Source organism: Lynx canadensis, chromosome B4 (assembly GCF_007474595.2).
Source record: "Lynx canadensis isolate LIC74 chromosome B4, mLynCan4.pri.v2, whole genome shotgun sequence".
Classification (NCBI taxonomy): domain Eukaryota; kingdom Metazoa; phylum Chordata; class Mammalia; order Carnivora; family Felidae; genus Lynx; species Lynx canadensis.
The window spans coordinates 133,574,387-133,593,171 of NC_044309.1; the positions used below are offsets into that span (position 1 = coordinate 133,574,387).

General features: G+C 46.6%; 1 long non-coding RNA gene and 1 pseudogene across 1 annotated transcript; one reads left to right on the top strand and one right to left on the bottom strand.

Annotated features, from left to right (window-relative positions):
* Positions 1-229: 229 nt before the first annotated feature.
* Positions 230-15,941, bottom strand: LOC115517778. The gene is made up of 3 exons (XR_003970061.1): positions 15,830-15,941; positions 5,793-5,798; positions 230-240 (listed from the first exon to the last, which is right to left on the bottom strand). It is a non-coding gene; the product is annotated as an uncharacterized LOC115517778 (long non-coding RNA).
* On the top strand, positions 10,561-11,174 carry LOC116738168 (annotated as a pseudogene).
* Positions 15,942-18,785: the final 2,844 nt, after the last annotated feature.

Sequence of the window (18,785 nt, forward strand, 5' to 3'; positions counted from 1 at the left end):
GTTCTTCTTCCTTGACAGTGGCTCAAGCCTCTTCCTTCTATTTTTTTCTTTTTAATTTTTTTTAAGTTTATTTATTTTGAGAGAGAGACAGAGTGAGTAAGCAGGGGACGGGCAGAGAGAGAGGGAGAGAGAATTCCAAGCAGGCTCTGCGCCTTCAGCGCGAAGCCTGGTGCGGGGCTCGGACCCTCAGACTGTGAGATCATGACCTGAGCCGTAACCAAGAGCTGGACACTCAACTGACTGAGCCACCCAGGCGCCCCACAAGCCTCTTCCTTCTTAGAACATTCTCCATCATGAGACTTGTTCCTGCAACTCATCTCCCTCTACAGCCAGGCTTCTTGAAAGGACTGTACATACTCACGGCCCCCACTTTGTCCGTCTCTCCCAGTGGTCTGTCATTTCTTCCCACCCACTGTCCCCACTGAGACTGCCCGCCAAGGTTACCAGGAACTTCCGGATGGCAAACCCACTTGTCACTTTCCGCCCTTCTCTGCACGTAGTGAAACCCTCCCCTCTCCAGTTATCTGCTTCATTTCTTTTTTTTTAACTGTGGTCATACGTCATATGGTATGACAGGGGCAGGTTCAAGTTTTATGGGGCCTGAAGCTTTTGAGTTTGGAGGCAACTTCTTTAAGAAAAACAATGCAGAGTTACGGAGAGCAATTGCTAGAACCCCTTCCGGGCATTCAAAGGAGCTGATGCCAGGGAGGGGCAGGGAAGCTTAAGCTTCATTAACTTCATGAATCCTCCCTGAGAAGAGACGAGCCAGTTTATGGAACCATTCATCCCCTACCAAGGGACATGATGCGTTTGTCAGTGTTTGGCTATTCCAAAAGTATAACAGAGAACATTCTTACATGCATCTCTTTTGTGAACACATACGCTTCTCCACAATAGACAGGAATTGCCGGACCTTTTCATTTTTATTTGAAGGTTTTATTGGGAGGAGGCCCAAATCGCCCTCCAGTGAGATGTCACTAAATCCCACTCCAACCAGCCATTGCGGTGGGCATTCTCTCACACCCACATCCTTGCCGGCACTGGATATTATCATCTTTTTTGGTTTTGTTTTGTTTGCCAAGCTGATGAGAAAAATAAAAAAGGCACTTCAATGTTATTTTAATTTAGTGTACTAATTTCTAGGGCTGTTGTAACCAAGTACCACAAACTGGCTGGCTTAAAAAAAAACAAAACGAAACAAAACCCGGAAGCTTATGGTCTCAAAGTTCTGGAGACTAGAAATCAAGATGTTGGCAGGGCCGTGCTCCCTCTGAAACCTGTAAGGGACTGTCCTTCCTTGCCTCTTCCTAGCTTCTGGTGGTGGGGGTTAACCTTTGGTGAATGGCTCCAATTCTCCTCACGTGGCGTTCTCCTCGTGTCTCTGTTGTTGTAAGGAAGACACTAGTCACACTGAATTACGGGCCCACCCTACTCCAGCATGACCTCACGTTAACTAATCACCTCTGGGACGATCCCATTTCCAAATAAGTCACATTCTGAGGTCGACGGGGTTAGGATTTCCACGTATTTTGGGGAAGGGGGAACACAATTCGGCCCCTAACACTTACATTCCTGTAGTTCCTAGGGACCTTGAACTTCTCTTCATACGTTTACTGGAAATTTGGACCCTTTCTTCTGCAAATCACCTTCCCGTATCAGCTGCCCAGTTGTCTATAGGGCTGTGCGTCATTTTCTTATTTCAGTACCTTTCATCTTTTTCACGATGGGCCCGTTATACAGGTGGAGAAGGTTTGCTCTCAGCTCGCCACATGTGCTTTGACTTTGGTTTTGGCGTCTGCCTTGACGTCTGTGACACAACACTCCCCAGGTTTCCCTCCTGCTTCTCTGGCCCAGCATCTGTCCTTCCTCCTCCCTCTCTTCCCTTGAGTGTCCCCCCACCTCATGAATGGCACCACGTCCGTCTATGCTCTTGCCAGAAGCACGGTGCCTCCCTTGATCATCCTTCTCCCTCGTTCTCTTTAGCTGACTTATCACCAAGCTCCACCCATTTAGCCTCCTAAAAACCTGCCAGATCCGTGCATTTGTCTCCTGGTCTAAGGCACGTCATCTATCACTCAGACACTTGCCAACAGCTTCCGGCCTAGTCTCCCTGCATCCACTCGGCCCTCTCCAACCCATGCCCTCAGGATCTCTTTTAACCCAACTGATCTTGTCACGTCTTCCCACAGGGGCCGCTTCCGGCACCGAGAATCCAGACCAAAATTCTTGTGGCCCCCAAGGCCCTGGCCCTTCTGGCTGGAGCCACTTTCTCCTCCGGGACGCCCTCCACAGCTCTCCAGCCACACCGGCCTTCAGAGCAAATCTTCCCTCCAAAGCTCCTCATTTCCTGGAGGACTTTACCCTTGAAAGCGCCCAACCACCACGTCACTCCCACGGCTCAAGTGCAGGTGGAGTCCCCCACCCCCACCGCCACTTTGGGCCACATGAACACTGATGCGCAGCCAGCCCTCGGACTCCGAAACGCAATCCACAAGTGGGGACACAGGCGGGTGCGCTGAGCCTGCCTCCTTCCTCTTTCAGAGATTACAGAGGCTAATGCCGTGGAAGGCAGAGAGTTGCCCTCTTCCTTTAGGGAAAAACATGTCCGTTATTACGCTGAGAAACACACGATCTCTTTCTGCCTGCCCGGGACTGGTATCAACCAAAAAGAAGATTAGCCATAGATGTGCACTTCACAGTGTTCCTCTTGGACCTTCCACCTGACACAGAGCAGCGATGACCTTGGGGGGACTTAGAATTGCCTTAGGAACACATACAACACAATGGCCAATATTCAGGTTTTGGCTTTCAGAATGAGCTCTTGAAGCCCATATCACATAAAATAGTCTCCTCTTGTGTATCTATCTTTTCAACAAATAGTTAATAAGCCCTTACTATGAGCTGGGAGGAGTTTGAAGTGTGGCAATACAGCAGTGAAAAAGGTAGGGGTTTGCACACGCCCTCCACAAAACTCATTCCAGGGGAGAGAGAAAATCATCAAATAAATAAGTATAGTACTGATTTATAGGAAGTCTATTGATGTGCATGAAGGAAAACAAAGCAGAATAAGGGTCAGAGAGGAGGGAGGAGCTATTTGGGGCAGAAAGCGAGGGCTTTCTAAGGGAAAGCTACTCTAAGAGGGCTTTCTTAGGGAGGGGGGCTCTAAGGGCAGTGGGAGGGCTACTCTAAGAAGGTGACATTGGAGCAGAGCCCTGAAGGTGGTAAGGAATGACCACTCCAGGCAAAGGCCCAAGTTGGGGACAGATTTAGTGATAAAAATGGGGAATCATTGGCGAGAGTATTCCAAGACGTAGGATTGGGTTAGATCATCTATGGGTTGAGTTTTAATAGGAAAGAGAAGGAATCCAAAGCACATGCAAAGGACAGGAGCCCATCATGCTCCATGCTGCCCAAAGCCCACCCAGGTCACCCCTCATCATGAAGAACCCCAACCCCATATGGTTCTGAACATCCCCTAGTTTGCCCCAGACTCACACCTGCTACACTGTCATACCCTGGACCTTGTCGTTAGCAAGTACAGCACATCTTCCAGGACTTCCATGTCTAACATCCCAGTCTTAGACCTCCTCCTCCAACTGTATTTCTAGCTCCTTCCTTTTACTCTCCTGATATGACAATTCTTCCTCGTGTTTGGGACCCCTAAGCCACCGGCCCTCATCTTTTAACTGGTCATCATCTCCTTTCCTATCTTCACGCCTCTCTTCTCCCAGATTGGATTTGTGGCCCATCGCTTTAATCCATTCCTTGCTCAACAGCTGAATGTGGCTCAGCCACGTTGAATGTTCTCTCTCTCTCTCTCTTTTTTTTTAATGTTTATTTTTCAGGGAGAGAGAGAGAGACGGAGCACGAGGTGGGGAGGGGCAGAGAGAGAGTGGGGACACAATCTGAAGCAGGCTCCAGGCTCTGAGCTGTCAGCACAGACAACGTGGGCCTCGAACTCATGAACCGTGAGATCATGACTTGAGCCGAAGTCGGTCGCTTAACCGACTGAGCCACCCAGGCTCCCGGATGTTCTCCTTTTGACTTCATCACAAAATCTCAAGCAGGTCCTACGTGTGACGAAGTCACAGTGAGAACTGTGCTGCTCAGAAATCCAACACCCACACGGAATGCTGATCCATTTTTTTCTCCCACTTCTCCCAGAGAGAAGTCATCAGTCATAAACACGGTCTCCTTCTTGCCGCTGACTTCGTAGACATCTTGTCTGGATGAAGTGGGAGAGGGGTGTCGGGGGCAAGGAGATCTGAGAGCTGTGCACCCATCCCGCGGTGGGAAGCGCTGAGGCAGAGAGCTAGAGTTTTTTATTTGTACGAGCCAGGTAATGAGACTGAGGGACCCCTGAACGGGGAAGGACATGGTATTTATCCATCAACAGTAGCTTGGAGAGAGAAGAGACAACCTGTCAGGCTTCAGCTGGGGTGGGACGAGGAGATTACGTCTGGGAGTACAGGTGGAAAAAGAGAATGGGGACGAGTTTAGCGGATCCTTCCTGATGCTGGAGAAGAAAAGGAATCCCCTCTGGGTGCCCAGCCTCCACGGGAGAGACAAAGCAACTCCTAGGACCATGAGACACCCACCACCCTTCACAGTGTCAAGGAAGATGGTGAGTTCTGCATCTTAACCTCAGAGGAGGGTCTCTCGTGACTAACTGCCTGCACATCACCCACCGGCTGCCCAGCAAATGATGTCTTTCTGTCTCGAGGCCTCACTCAGGGCTTCCAAAGTATTCCATGTGACCAATGACCTTGTGGATAGCCCATGACAGATGTAAGCACCACCCCCCCAAACAGGAAGGAACTCTGGACTTTCTGGGGGGCTCTTGTTATTGGAAAGCCCCCTACCATAGATGTTCTGAGGGCATCTATCTAGAACTAGCCTGGGATGATTCCCCTTCGTGGAGACCGTGGTGACACCTAGTTCCATTACCCTAGCGTTTCAGGGCCTTGCTCTTTTTGGAAAAGACACCAATCCTATTTATTTCCCCAAGTGGAGTGTGGTAAGGGAGGCTTCTAAGCCGTCTCTGTGCACTCTCCTGAATCCAGCCGTCTAGTTCCATCCTCACTGCCACTGGCCTAGTGTGTGTTCTCTGTCCCAGATTGCTGCCATGGCCTGCTTACCAGCCTCCTGGCTGGCAGCACCACCCCCACTCCGATCCATCACCTAAAACCCAGCTCTGATTGCATCACTCCCTTGTTTTCCATCAGGGTTGGCAAACTTCAGCCTGCAGGCCCTGGGAGTTAAGACTGGCTTTACTTTTTTTTTTTCTTTAATTTTTCTTTATTTTGTAGACACAGAGAGAGTGTAAGTGGGGGAGGGGCAGAAAAAGAGGGAGACAGGGAATCCCAAGCAGGCTCCAAACTGTCAGCGCAGAGCCCAATGCAGGGCTTGAACTCACGAGTTGTGAGATCGTGACCTGAGCCGAAACCAAGAGTTGGGTGCTCAATGGACTAACCCACCCAGGTGCCCCTGGATTTTACATTTTTAAGTGGCTGGAAAAAATTCAAAAGAAGAATGGCATTCTGTGACATGAAAATTATATGAAATTCGAATTTCTGTGGGCATAAATAAAACTTTATTGGGACACAGTCACACTCTTGTTTTTGTTGTGTTCTATGGCTTCTCTGGTGCTACACCGGCAGAAGCAAAAAGTTGCAACAGTCTAAAACACCTGCTATGTAGCCCATGACATAAAAAGCTTGCCGACCTCTCCTTTAGGTCATGTATGTATTCCCACTGCCTCCAGAATAAAATCCAAACGGCAGACTCTTTACCATGACCTTCAAAGTCCTTCATACTCTGTCTCCCGGTTCAACTTCAGGAACGTTAAACTTCTAGCAGTTCACAAATTCTGGGATTCTTCCCATTTTGTAAAACGCCCTTGCTCCCCTTCTCTGCTTGGCCAACTTATACGCGTACATTCACGCTCTGCCCTGGGGTCACTGCCTCCAGGGAACCCTCTCTGACCCTCCCCAGGGCAGACGAAATCTCTCCCTGGTGAGTTCCCACAGACCCCTCTATCACAATTCCTGCTGCAAGGCAGGTATCCGGGACGTTGGTTAGTGTGGCAGAGGAGCCAAAAAAGCTCATGACTTAGAAGTGTCGGTTAGAAAAAAAATAAATTAAAAAAAAAAAAAAGAAGTGTCGGTTAGAGGGGCGCCTGGGTGGCTTACTCTGTTAAGCTTCTGACTTCGGCTCAGGTCATGATCTCACAATTTGTGAGTTCAAGCCCCCTCTCTCTCTGCCCCTCTCTGCCTGTATACGTGCTTTCTCTGTCTCTCTCTCTTTCAAAAATAAATGCTTTTTATTTTATTATTGTTTTTAATTAAAAAAAATTTTAATGATTATTTCTTCTTGAGAGAGAGAGAGAGAGAACATGCGTGCAAGGCGGGGGAGGGTCAGAGAGAGAGGAAGACACAGAACCTGAAGCAGGCTCCGGACTCTGAGCTGTCAGCACAGAGCGTGATGTGGGGCTTGAACTTACTAACCGTGAGATCATGACCTGAGCTAAAGTTGGACGCTTAACCCATCGAGCCACCCAGGCGCCCCTAAATAAGTACTTTTTTAAAGAAATTTAGTAAAAGAAAAAAGAAGTGTTGGTTAGATTGGGCAATTAGGGGATTGGTGATGACCGGCAAGAAAAATTGCAGTAGAATCGGGGCAGGAGCCAGGTTGCTTTGGGGAGGAAGTGTATGTGAGGAAACTGAGGCAGCCAGTGTAGACGACTCTTTCAACAAGTGCTTTGGCTTAGGAGGGAAAGAGGCTAGTTGCTGGAAAAGGACACAAGGTGGAGGGAGGGAGGTAGACACGTAAGGACTCTTATTTGTTCTTGTCAAGGAATCAGTGGGGAGACATCAGAGAAGCCCGAGAGAACATCAAGGGGCCGAAGGTAGAATCTGGTTTGGGATCCAGCACAGTGGGAGGACTGGCCTTAGGCAGTGCATGCCACTATGACAGCATACCATAGACTGGGTGATTTGCAAACACAAAACATGTATTTCTCACCGTTCTGGGAGCTGGGAGTCCAGGTTGCACACTGTCGTATAATGGAAGGATGAGAGATCCTTCTGGGGCCTCTTTCGTGAGGACACTAATCCCATTCAAAAGGGCTTGGCCCTCGTGACCTAATCACCTCTTAAAGACCTCACTTCCTAATACCATCCCACTGGACATTGGGGTTTGACGTATGAAATTTGTGGGATACAAACATTCAGACCTGTTTTCTCCTTGGAGGCAATAAGTGGGTACGGTCAGGGGGGAACCTTGATGGCAGGACGATGGGAGGGTCCCTGTCCGAAGGCTTCCAGATTCTGTGTGTGATAGTAGGAGAGGCCAGCGGTTTGGGGAGACTGGAGATGGTCTTAAACAGCCACTGTGGAAGATGGCAGGGTGAGCCCATGAGGAAAGCAGAGCACGCTGTGTGTGGTACCGGGGGCCTGGCCACAGTTGATGTCCACAAATTAATGGCACCAGACTCTGTGGTGACATGGTTTTCTCCAGCAGAGCTGATGGCCCTGGTGTGCCCATGGAGAGGAAGAATAATCTGACTGACCTGAGTTGGGGTTTCCAGGCAGGTGCCGGGGACAGTCAGCTGGAGAGAAGTCGTGAGGTTGCTAGAGGAGCGGTCAGGGTGGGGGAGCCACGCAGGAGAGGGCAGGAAGTGAAGACAGGAAGAGTGGAGTCAAAGACCACCTTGAGGGTAAGAGAACAGGAAGTGTGAGCACAGCAATGAACACGCAGCTGGAAAGCTGGGGCCACAGGGGGAGAAAGGGCTCCCGCGTGTAACAACGCAGGGTGAGGTAACGAGGTCCACATTTTGGCCCCGTGGAAGGGGGGGAGGTGGAATGACCGGGCGAGGCGGAGGGCAAGGAGCTGAGCGCAGGAGGCGGCCTGTTGTATGGCCCCGCACGTGGGCACAGAGACAACAGCACAAAGGAGGGCCTGGGGAGGAAGAGAAAGAGAAAGCAAGTCTGGGCCCAAAGCGGCCATGAAGGAGTGAGGCAAGAACGCCAGGGGAGACAGGGTCTTTACCAGACAGTAAAGGAGAATGGACTGGAGGAAGCCTCGGGCAGGTGCGAGAGTGGCAAGGAATGAGGGTAAAGGGGAGGGGTGCCAGGAAGAGGTGCCCTTACCCACCCTCTAGCCTCAGCCCCAATAACCAACCCATCATGTCTCTATGGATTTACCTGTTGTGAAGACTTCATACGAGCGGAATCATACAAGAAGTGGCCTTTTGTGGCTGGGTTCTTTCATTGAGTTTAATGTTCCCAAGTCTCATCCATGTTACAGTCTATGTCAGGACTTCATTCCTTATTATGGCTAAATCGTATTCCATTGGACGGACTACCACACATTGTTCATTCGTTCCTTCCTTGACAGACTTTTGGGTTGCTTCCATTGTTGGACGTTCTGAATATTGCTGCTGTGAACATTCACGTCCAAGTCTCTGTGGGGACTGTTTTCGATTCTCTTGGATTCTCTTCGATTCTCGGGAGTGAATTGCTGGGTCACGTGGGAACTCTGTGTTTAACTATCTGAGGACTGGTTAATTGTTTCAACAACACTGAACCGTTTTACATCCCCCCAGCAGTTGTGGGAGGGTTTCGTGCCTCTCTTGAAACAACTGAAGACCTGACCAGACTGAGTCCGCGTTCCCCACATGAAGCTGGCTCAGGACATGTGGGCTCTCCAGCTTGTCGGTGTCGTTACCACTCACAGTGGGTACACGCGTGTTCACCCCTGACCATTAGCCCCTCATACTTCATGCATTCTCCTTACCGGCCGGGCCCCAGAGTTCAACCCTAGGCTGTGCAATCAGCAGGCAATTTTGTTGACCAAAAACCGGCTTTCCAAAGGACCAAGTAAAAAGTTTCGGGACGGTGGAGACAGGGGGTCGTTGAGACAAAAGAGGAATGACAGAGCAGTGTGGAAATAAGAGATGACCAGAGGAGCTGATATTTGGGCAGTGACCAAGAATAAGAGGCGCGGCGGGCTGAGCATCCTTGCCGAGGAGGGCTGAGGTTGGGCCCCTGCCGCAGTGGTCCTGACGCATAGGGAAGAACCAGGCTTCCAGGCCCTGAAGCTCAGTGACTTAACTAGCAACTCAAGGGAGAATTTGTCTCCACCTAGATCAGCACTAATAACGATAGTTATGAGCCACGTATGTTATCAAATGACTTTTATCTTTGCTAATCATTGAGGATATCTCACTGTGGCTTTAAAAAAAATTTTTTTAACATTTATTCATTTTTAAGAGACAGAGTGTGAGTGGGGGAGGGGCAGAGAGAGAGAGGGAGACACAGAATCCGAGGCAGGCTCCAGGCTCTGAGCTGTCAGCACAGGGCCCGACTCGGGGCTCGAACCCATGAACCGTGAGATCGTGACCCGAGCTGAAGTAGGACACTCAACCAGCTGAGCCACCCAGGCGCCCCTAGCATCTTTTAATAAATTTAAGAGCTGTGTCAATTTCCTTTCCTGAGAACTCTTTGTTCACATTCCAGGACTGCTTTTCTATAGGATTTTAGTCCGGCACTTTGATTTATAGGAGTTCTTTTTATGCTATGGAGATTTGTCTGCATGTGTGTTGCATATATTATTGTTCTGTTTACTGTCTTTTGATTTGGTTATTTTTTTCTGTGGAAATTTTTAAAAATGTTATGGTGGCCAAAGTTGATGACTTCTGAGTTCTGAGTCATGCTTAAACAAACCCATCCCACTGCAGGATTATAAATTTTTTTTAAATCTGATACTTTAATGGTTTCACATTTTAGATTTATATCTTTGAGCTGTTTGAAGTTTATTTTAGTGTAAGTAATGCAGGAAGGGTACAAATGCGTTTGTTTCCAGATGACTACTCAGTATTCCCATAAGGATTTATTGCATTTATTTCCCATGTGTATTGGGGTCTGTTTCTGAACTTTCTATCCTATTCTATTGATCTGTCTATTCATGTTCCCAAACAAAAAGTATTTTTTTTTAATTTTAATGTTTATTTATTCTTGAGAAAGAGAGAGAGACAGAGACAGAGCATGAGCAGGGAAGGGTCAGAGAGAGAGAGGGAGACACAGAAACTCAGGCAGGCTCCAGACTCTGAGCTGTCAGCACAGAGCCCGATGTGGGGCTCAAACTCACGAGCTGTGAGATCATGACCTGAGCCGAAGTCGGATGCTCAACCGACTGAGCCATCCAGGCGCCCCTAAAAAGTATTTTTAATTACCGTAATTTTACAGTATGTATTGGCATCTGGTTGAGCTAGCCTTATTCTTCTCACTCTTCTTAAGAATTTTCTTAGGGGGGCACCTGGGTGACTCAGTAGGTTAAGCATCTGACTCTTGATTTCAGCTCAGATTGTGATCTCATGGTTGGTGGGATCGGGCCCTGCGTTGGGCTCTGGGGTGACGGTGCAGAGCGTACTTGAGATTCTCTCTCTCTCCCTCTCTCTCTGCCCCTCCCCCACTCACGCTCGTGCTCCTTCATTCTCTCACACTCTCTCAAAAGAAATAAAATAAACTTAAAAAAAAAAAAGAGTCTCTTCCCATAAGCAGCCTGAGGTGATCTCTGAAAATGGTTCGCTATTCACCTGATCCAGAAAACCCGACAAAATCAAACAAACCAAGAGGTTCAAATCTTCGTGTTCACTTTAGGAACACACGTGAAACTGCCCAGGCCATCAGGGGTACGCATATCTGAAAAGCCACCAAGTATCCGAATGACGACACTTTGCACAAGCAATGTGTTCCATTCCATCACTCCGATGGTGGAGCTGGTAGGTGAGCCCAGGCCGAACAGTGGGGCTGGACACAGGGTCAGTGGCCCAAAAAGATGGCTGACTTTTTACTGCACATGCTTAAAAATGCAGAGAGTAATGCTGAACTTAAGAGTTCAGATGGAGAGTCTCTGGTCATTGAGCACATCCAGGTGAACAGAGCCCCCAAGATGCAAGGTAGAACTCAGAGGGTTCAAAGTCGGATTAACCCATACATGAGCTCTCCCAGCCACACTCAGATGATCCTTACTGAAAAGAGCAGATTGTTCCTAAACCAGAAGAGGAAGTTGCACAGAAGAAAAACATATCCCAGAAGAAACTGAAGAAACAAAACTTAAGGCCCGGGAGTAAATTCTGCATAAAATAAGTGTAAATCAAAGTAAAAACAGAAAAAATTAAAAATAAATCAATAAAAAATAAAAAGAATTTTCTTAGAGGTACCTGGCTGGCTCAGTCAGTGGAGAGTGCAGTTCTTGGTCTTCAGATTGTGGTTGAATCAAGCCCCACATTGGGTATAGAGATTACTCTAAAAAAAAAGAAAGAAAGAAAAGAAAAAAAGAATTTGTTTAGCTCTTTTTTTTTTAATGTTTATTTATTTTTGAGAGAGAGAGACAGAGGGCGAGTGGAGGAGATAGGGAAGCAGAGAGAGAGGGAGACACAGAATCGGAATCAGGCCCCAGGCTCTGTGCTGACAGCTGACAGGGCCCCAACCCATGACCTGCGAGATCATGACCTGAGCCGAAGTCTGACGCTTAACCGGCTGAGCCACCCAGGAGCCCCAATAATTTGTTTAGTTCTTAAAAACTAGCTTTTCTGGGGCTTATTTTTTGGGGGGAGGGGAAGCCCACATTAAATTGATACATTAATTCAGAAAGAATTAATATCTAATATTGATTTCTCTCCTTTTCTTACACAAAAGTAGCACACCACATAATCTATTCTACTCCCTTTTTTTCACTCAACGTATCCTGCAGATCTTTCCATCTCACATCATAGTTTCCTTACTCTTGTGCACAGCTGTGTGACATTCCACTGGTAGATGTACCTTAGTCTGTTGACTGGTCCCCTGTAGATGAATACTTATTCTTTGACTCTTTTTCTGTTACAGATGTGACTCATTTTGCGTGCACCCACTACTCCACCCCGGGGTCTTTGCTCCCTCCCCCCCCCACCCCAACCCCATATGCACATGGCTCATCTCCTTACCTCCTTTCTTCTCCAGGAAGCCTATCCGGGCCACCCGGCAATCCCAAGCTCCCTATTCCGCTCTACTCTTTTCTGTTAGCAATTACCACCTTCTAACACACTATATCATTTACTTTTACTATTGAGTTTATTATCTGCTTCCTACACCAGATTGGAAGGTTTTTGGTTTGGGTTTTGGTTTCGTTTTATCCAATTTGTTTACTCGTCTGCATTCTTGGCATCCAGAAGAGGATCCGATGTGGAATGAATAAGCACTCAGTAGTAATTGCTGAATGAATGAATGAATATACAAGCACACTGGTAAGATAAATTCCCAGAACTGGAATTTCTGGGTCAAAATGTAAATCTTCCATTATATTTTCAAAATAATCTTTTTTATATATAATAAGGTTATTGACTTTTTTAAGATTTTTTTTAATTTTTAAGTAATCTCTACACCCAATGTGGGGCTCAATTCACAACCCCGAGATCAAGAGTCGCATGCTCCATCGACTAGCCATACGCCCCAAGCCTATTATTTTTGCATACTAAATTTGTACTTAGACACCTACTGAATTCTCTTTGTGCTACAGTTTTTAGTTGAATTTCTTACGTTTTCTGAGATATAATTGTGTCATATCACCTATAAATAATAACTATATCTCTTCTTTTTTAAATCTCTATACCTCTTTTTTGTTTCTTTGTCCACTTGTTTAATTACATTGGTAAGTGCCTCTGGAACAATTTTAAATAAAATTATGTATGTGATGGTAGTGAATATCCTTGTTTTATCTTGACATTAATGAGAATGCTTTTAGTATTCTAGTATTTTATCCTTACAAATTGGCTTTTTGGCTTGAGGGGTGTGTGTGTGTGTGTGTGTGTGTGTGTGCAATTGTATTTTAAGAACATATCTTTCCCTTCCTGTTGTTTAGAAATTTTCTTTTTAAATTAGGCATGGACTTTGACTTTCACCAAATACCTTTGCAGCATTACGTAATAATCATGCAATTTTCTCCAATGATTTATAAGTATGGTGAATAATATCAATAACATTCCTAATATTGAACCGTCTTATGTTCTTGGTATACCCATACTCGGTTGTGGTATATATACAATTTTTATTGTTTGCTGGATTTTGTTTGCCAAAATTTGGCTTACAACTTTTGCTGTTATGAAACTAGTCTATAGTGTTCCTCCCTCCTGCTATCTTTGACAGATTGGGGTATTGATATGTAATATTCATAAAAGGCATTTGGAAGAGTTGACCTGATAGAGTGGTTAAGAGAGTAAGTTTCTGGAACTAAACTCACCAGGTTCAAATTGGGATCTGCCATTAACAGTTGTGTAGTCCTGAAACAAGTGATTTAACTCCTTTTGCCTGAGTTTTTTTCATCTCTAAAATGAGGATAATAACTTATCTTTTTCATAGGATTATCATGAGAATTGAAGAATACAAGAGTGCAGCTACCATGTAGAGACTCAATAAATATAAGGTTTATTACGATTATTGTCTCTAAGATCTTGAAGCATTTGAATGATGTTTTTATTTATCGCTCCTTAAAGTGTTGGTGAAGTCATCAGAGGACTTATATGACCTAGTGTTCTTGTTTTTTTTTTCCTTTGTGGGTGGGAAAACTGCTCCTTGATAACATTTTCATTTTATGTGTATGATATTTGGTCTGTTTAGAATTGAATTGATTTTCGGGGGGTCTGGGTGGCTTCTTCGGTTAATCGTCTGACTTCGGCTCAGGTCATGATCTCATCGCCGGTATGAGTTCAAGCCCCACCTTGGGTTCTGTGCTGACCACTCAGAGCCTGGAGCCTGTTTCGGATTCTGTGCCTCCCTCTCTCTCTGCCCCTCCCCCCGCTCATGCTCTGTCTGTCTCTCTCAAAAATAAACATTAAAAAAAAAAAAGAATTGAATTGAATTGTCTTCATGGATTGATTTTGGTAATTTATGGTTTCCCAAAAAAACCATCCGTTTAGTTCAGGCTTTCTCACTTATTTGCATAATAGTCAATTCTTTGAAGTTTTTGCTTTTGTTTGTTTGTTTTTAAATGGCTGTGGCTATTTCTTCATTGTCAATTCTTATTTTGTTTGGAAGGGTCTTAAGTTATTTTCAGTGCTTCAAAAAGTCCAAAAGCTGTAGGTTTCTACTACTTAGCAACACTGGCAATTCTCCTGCTTTGAGCTAAAATGCTATCAACCTGTTCAGGTAACGGCGGTAATCTCCTGCTGATTCCAGGCACCGGTGGTAGAGTGGGGTTATAATTTAGTTACCACTTAAAGCAGATGTCCTCAATAGATACCATTTTTTAAGCCACGCATCTGTGGTAAAGGTGACAGTGGTGGGTAACAGAGGGTTCTTGGTCAACAACCACAGTCCATAACATTAAAGGTGTGTTAGCAAATATCTTCTTACTCTTGGCTGGTTTGTGTTAACCCTTGTCCGCATGGACAGAAAAGCCTTACCTAGTTTAGCAAGAGAAGGGTTCACTGCTTTTGTCCTGAATCGCCGGTAGCTGTTGTTTCTAAGTTCTAAGAGTTCAGTTACCATGGCAACTGTGCTAGCAAGCCCCAGAGTGTTTGTTAACTTTGAACAGGGTGAGTCTGGAAGGAGATACAGAAGAATGGAAAGACCTTGGTGTGACCCATTCATTCATTCTCTTGGCATTGGGGATACCCATGTGAACAAGACAGACAAAAGCCTAGCAAGACTTACAGATTGTAAAGAGTCATGTAGACCCACACTCCACTGCCAGCGCTGAGGGTTTTTTTGTTTTGTTTTGTTTTGTTTTTAGTTTATTTTTGAGAGCATGAGAGAGAGCGAGAGAGTGTGAGTGGGGGGAAGGGCAGAGAGAGAGGGAGAGAGAGAATCCCAAGCAGAGAGAATCCCCGTGCTGTCAGTGCAGAGCCCCACATGAGGCTTGATCTCACAAATCGTGAGATCATGACCTAAGCGAAAACCAAGAATCCGAAGCTTAATGGACTGAGCCACCCGGGGCGCCCCCAGCCCTGCCTCTTAATAGCTGTGCGATGTTGGGCTGGTCACTAAGCCTCCCAGAATCTCCTCTGCAAAATGGAGCTATTAACATATACCCTGCAGGTGGTTCATAGAACGGCTCTGAGGCACCTGGACAAGAGCCAGTGCTATATAAACATTGGTTCGCTTCCTCTTAGACGAGTCCAGCCATTCACAGGCTGTGTGACTTGGGAGAAGATATTTTATCTGCTCGGAGCTTCCATTTCCTCCCGGATATTGTCTAAAGTCCCTCCTGACTCTGGGAGCCTTGGACCCTGAAGGGTTAAATATGGAGGTTTGACTGTCTGCTCCACCCCCCCCCCCTTTCCTTCCCAAGCAGAACCAACCAGACCCGGAAGTACAGGTTCCAGGGCAGGGCTGATTTCAGATGTGAATCCCATGCTTGTCAGACCAGATTTCCTGGTTTGGGATTTGGGCAATCCAGTTGCTCTAACCTGATCTCACAGGGGACACATCCCTTTGCTTCTCTTGGCTACTCCAGTCCAAGGGGAATGGAGACTGCTGGACCCAGTGGAGAATAGCAGCGGGGGTCAGCGCACAGGGCAGGGAGCTACAGAGCCCTGCATTAGGTGCTTCAGAGGTTTTGTTTGTTTCATTGAGGTAAAATTCACATAACACAAAGTTAACTATTTTTTTTAAATGCTTATTTATTTTTGAGAGAGAAAGAGACAGAGAGAGAGAGAGAGAGAGCAGGGGAAGGCAGAGAGAAAGGGAGAGAGAATCCCAAGGAGGCTCTGTGCTGACAGCCCAATGCGGGGCTGAATCTCATGAACCATGAGATCATCACCTGAGCCAAAGTCTGACTCTTCACCAACTGAGCCACCCAGGCGCCCCTAAAGTTAACCATTTTAAAGTGTATCATTCAGTGGCATTTTGTGCATTTTCAATGTTGTGCAACCATCACCTCCATCTAGTTCCAAAACATTTTCATCACTGTCACAGCAGATCTTGGACTCATTAAGTAATCACTCCTTTTTTCCCCTCTTTCTCCAACCCCCGCAACCACTAATCTGCTTTCTGTCTCTATAGATTTAAATTTCCCTATTCTGGGAGTGCCTGCTTGGCTCAGTCGGTGGAGCGTGCGACTCTTGATCGCAGGGTGTTGAGTTCAAGCTCCATGTGGGGTTTGGGGCCTACTTTAAAAAAAAAATTGTAAATTTACCTATTCTGGATATTTCATATAAATGAAATCATACACTATGTGGCCATTTGCAGCTGGCTCCTTTTACCTAATGTGTTCTTGAGGTTTCCTTGTTACAGTTGAATAATACTCCATTGTATAGGCATCCCACATTTTACACATCCTTTCATCTGCTGATGGACATCTGAGTCGTCTCCACCTTTTGTCTATGGCGAATAGTGCTGCTGTGAACATTCATAGACAAGTATTGGTTTGAATACCTGTTTTCAATTCTTCGAAAGGGCATATACTCTTGGTAGGACTTCCATTCTGTCAAGCTGGGAGAATAATCAGCCTTTCTCACCGTCTGGTGTGAGGATCAAGGGTGAGGGAAAAATAGTAGTAGTACTTACTAACAACTCCCAAATTTATGTCAGTAGCCTGTTAAATATCTCTGTGTGGCTAACATCTGTATCTTAATACATCCCAAACTGGGGGTGCCTGGGTGGCTCAGTCGGTGGAGCCTCCGACTCTCGAGTTTGGCTTAGGTCATGATCTCAAGGTTCATGAGATCGAGCCCTGCATTGGGCTCTGCCCTGATGGTACAGGGCCTGCTTGGGATTCTCTCTCTCTCTCTTGCTCGCGCATGTGTGTTCTCTCTCTCTCGAAATAACTAAACTTAAAAAAAAAATTTCTTTTATTTTTTTCTAAATTTTTTTAACGTTTATTTATTTTTGAGAGAGAGACAGAGCATGAACGGGGGAGGGTCAGAGAGAGGGAGACACAGAATCTGAAACAGGCTCCAGGCTGAAACAGGCTCCCCGACGCGGAGCTCGAACTCACGGACCTCGAGATCATGACCTGAGCCGAAGTTGGACACTCAACCGACTGAGCCACCCAGGCACCTCCCAAAAAAAATTTTTTTAGAAAATTACATCCAAACCTGACCCCTTGATCTCCTCCCCAAACCTGCTTCACCTGCAGCCTCCACCTTCAGGGGGCCACTCATCCCTTCCACTTGTTCAGATCTCAAACCCCACAATCATCCTGGACCCTCTCTCCCTCTCACATTCCACATCCAAACCCTCAGGAAACCAAGCTGACTTTTCAAAATACACCCAGAATCTGACTACCCCTCACCACCGCCCCTGCCAGCACACTCAGCACGCCGGCCACCGGGATTCTGTTCTTCTCACCCCCCCCCCCCCTCCCCCTGCAGTCTCGGCTCAACCTGGCAGTGCCTTGTCCTTCTCATGAGTAAGTAGGATCCTGTCATTCTTCTGCTAAAAACTCAGCAGCTCTTCTTCGCTCAGAGTAAACTTTAAGTTTGCGGCGGTGGCCAGCAATGTCTCGTGGGATCTGGCCACCCCTACCCCTGACTTCCTCTCCCTGCTCACTCCTCCGCCACCACTGCAGGCAACACCCCACCCCCACCCCAGCTCTCCACGGCTCTGGGTTACTCTTGCTTGAGATAGTGGCCCACCTGCCTCCCTCACCTCCAGCGAAGGCTCCTACGCCACCTTCTTAATGAAGCCTACACTGACACTCGATTTAAAATGACAATCCAGGGGCGACTGGGTGGCTCAGTCGATTAAGCTCCTGATTCCTGATTTCTGTTCAGATCATGATCTCGAGGTTTGTGAGATCGAGCCCCAAATAGGGGCTTGGGATTCTCTCTCTCTGTCTCTCACTGCCCCTTCCTGTTTGTGCTCTCTCTTTCTCAAAACAAGTAAATAAACATTTTATTTTATTATTATTTTTTATTTTATTTTTTGAGAGAGAGCAGGAGAGGGGCAGAGAGAAAGGGAGAGAGAGAATACCAAGCAGGCTCCGCACCATCAGCACCGAGCCCGATGTAGACTCGTCCTGAGATCACGTCAGATCACGTCCTGAGCCGAATCAAGAGTCGGACGCTCAACCGACTGAGCCACCCAGGTGCCTCCACATTTAAGAAAAGTAAAATAAGGTGACAACCCAGCCCATCCCCCTGCACGCCTCATTCCACAACCTTGTCTATTTGTTTTCTCCCCCATGGCATTTATCTCTTTCCAACTTGTTATTTCACTCATCTCTTGATTATTGCCTCTCTCCTCTACCTGAATGTAAACCCCATGAGGCAATAGGTCGTGGTGTGTCTTGTTCAGTGATCTGGTCCTTGTGCCTAGAGAGCACCTGGCACACAGTAGGTGCTTGATGCACATTTGTGGAATCAGTAAACAATACTAACAACAGTAGTGACCATTTACTAAGCCTATCGTGTGACACCTGCTCTACAGACATCCCATGTAAATCTCATAAAGAAGGTAGAATTTTCTACTTTCATTTTACAGTTTAGGAACCAGGGAGCCCAGGACATTTTAGGTGGCTTGTCCCCAAGTCTCACAGTGAGTACCTGGCAGAGAAAGGGATTGAACTCAGGTCTGTCTTCCTGACTTTGGAATTGTTGCTCCTTTCTACTTTGCCCCATGGTTAGTGCAGCTCTGTTTACCATGGTTTATTCATTCATTCATTCATTCATTCAGTAAATATTTCCCAAGCCTCCTCCAGCAAAGAGCCAGGCCCTGTATCACTCAGCAGGCACCCTCACCTAGATGGTCATGGATCCTGCCGGGGGAGCTCCGGTTCCACAGCCTGAGCAACGAGTGTCCCCG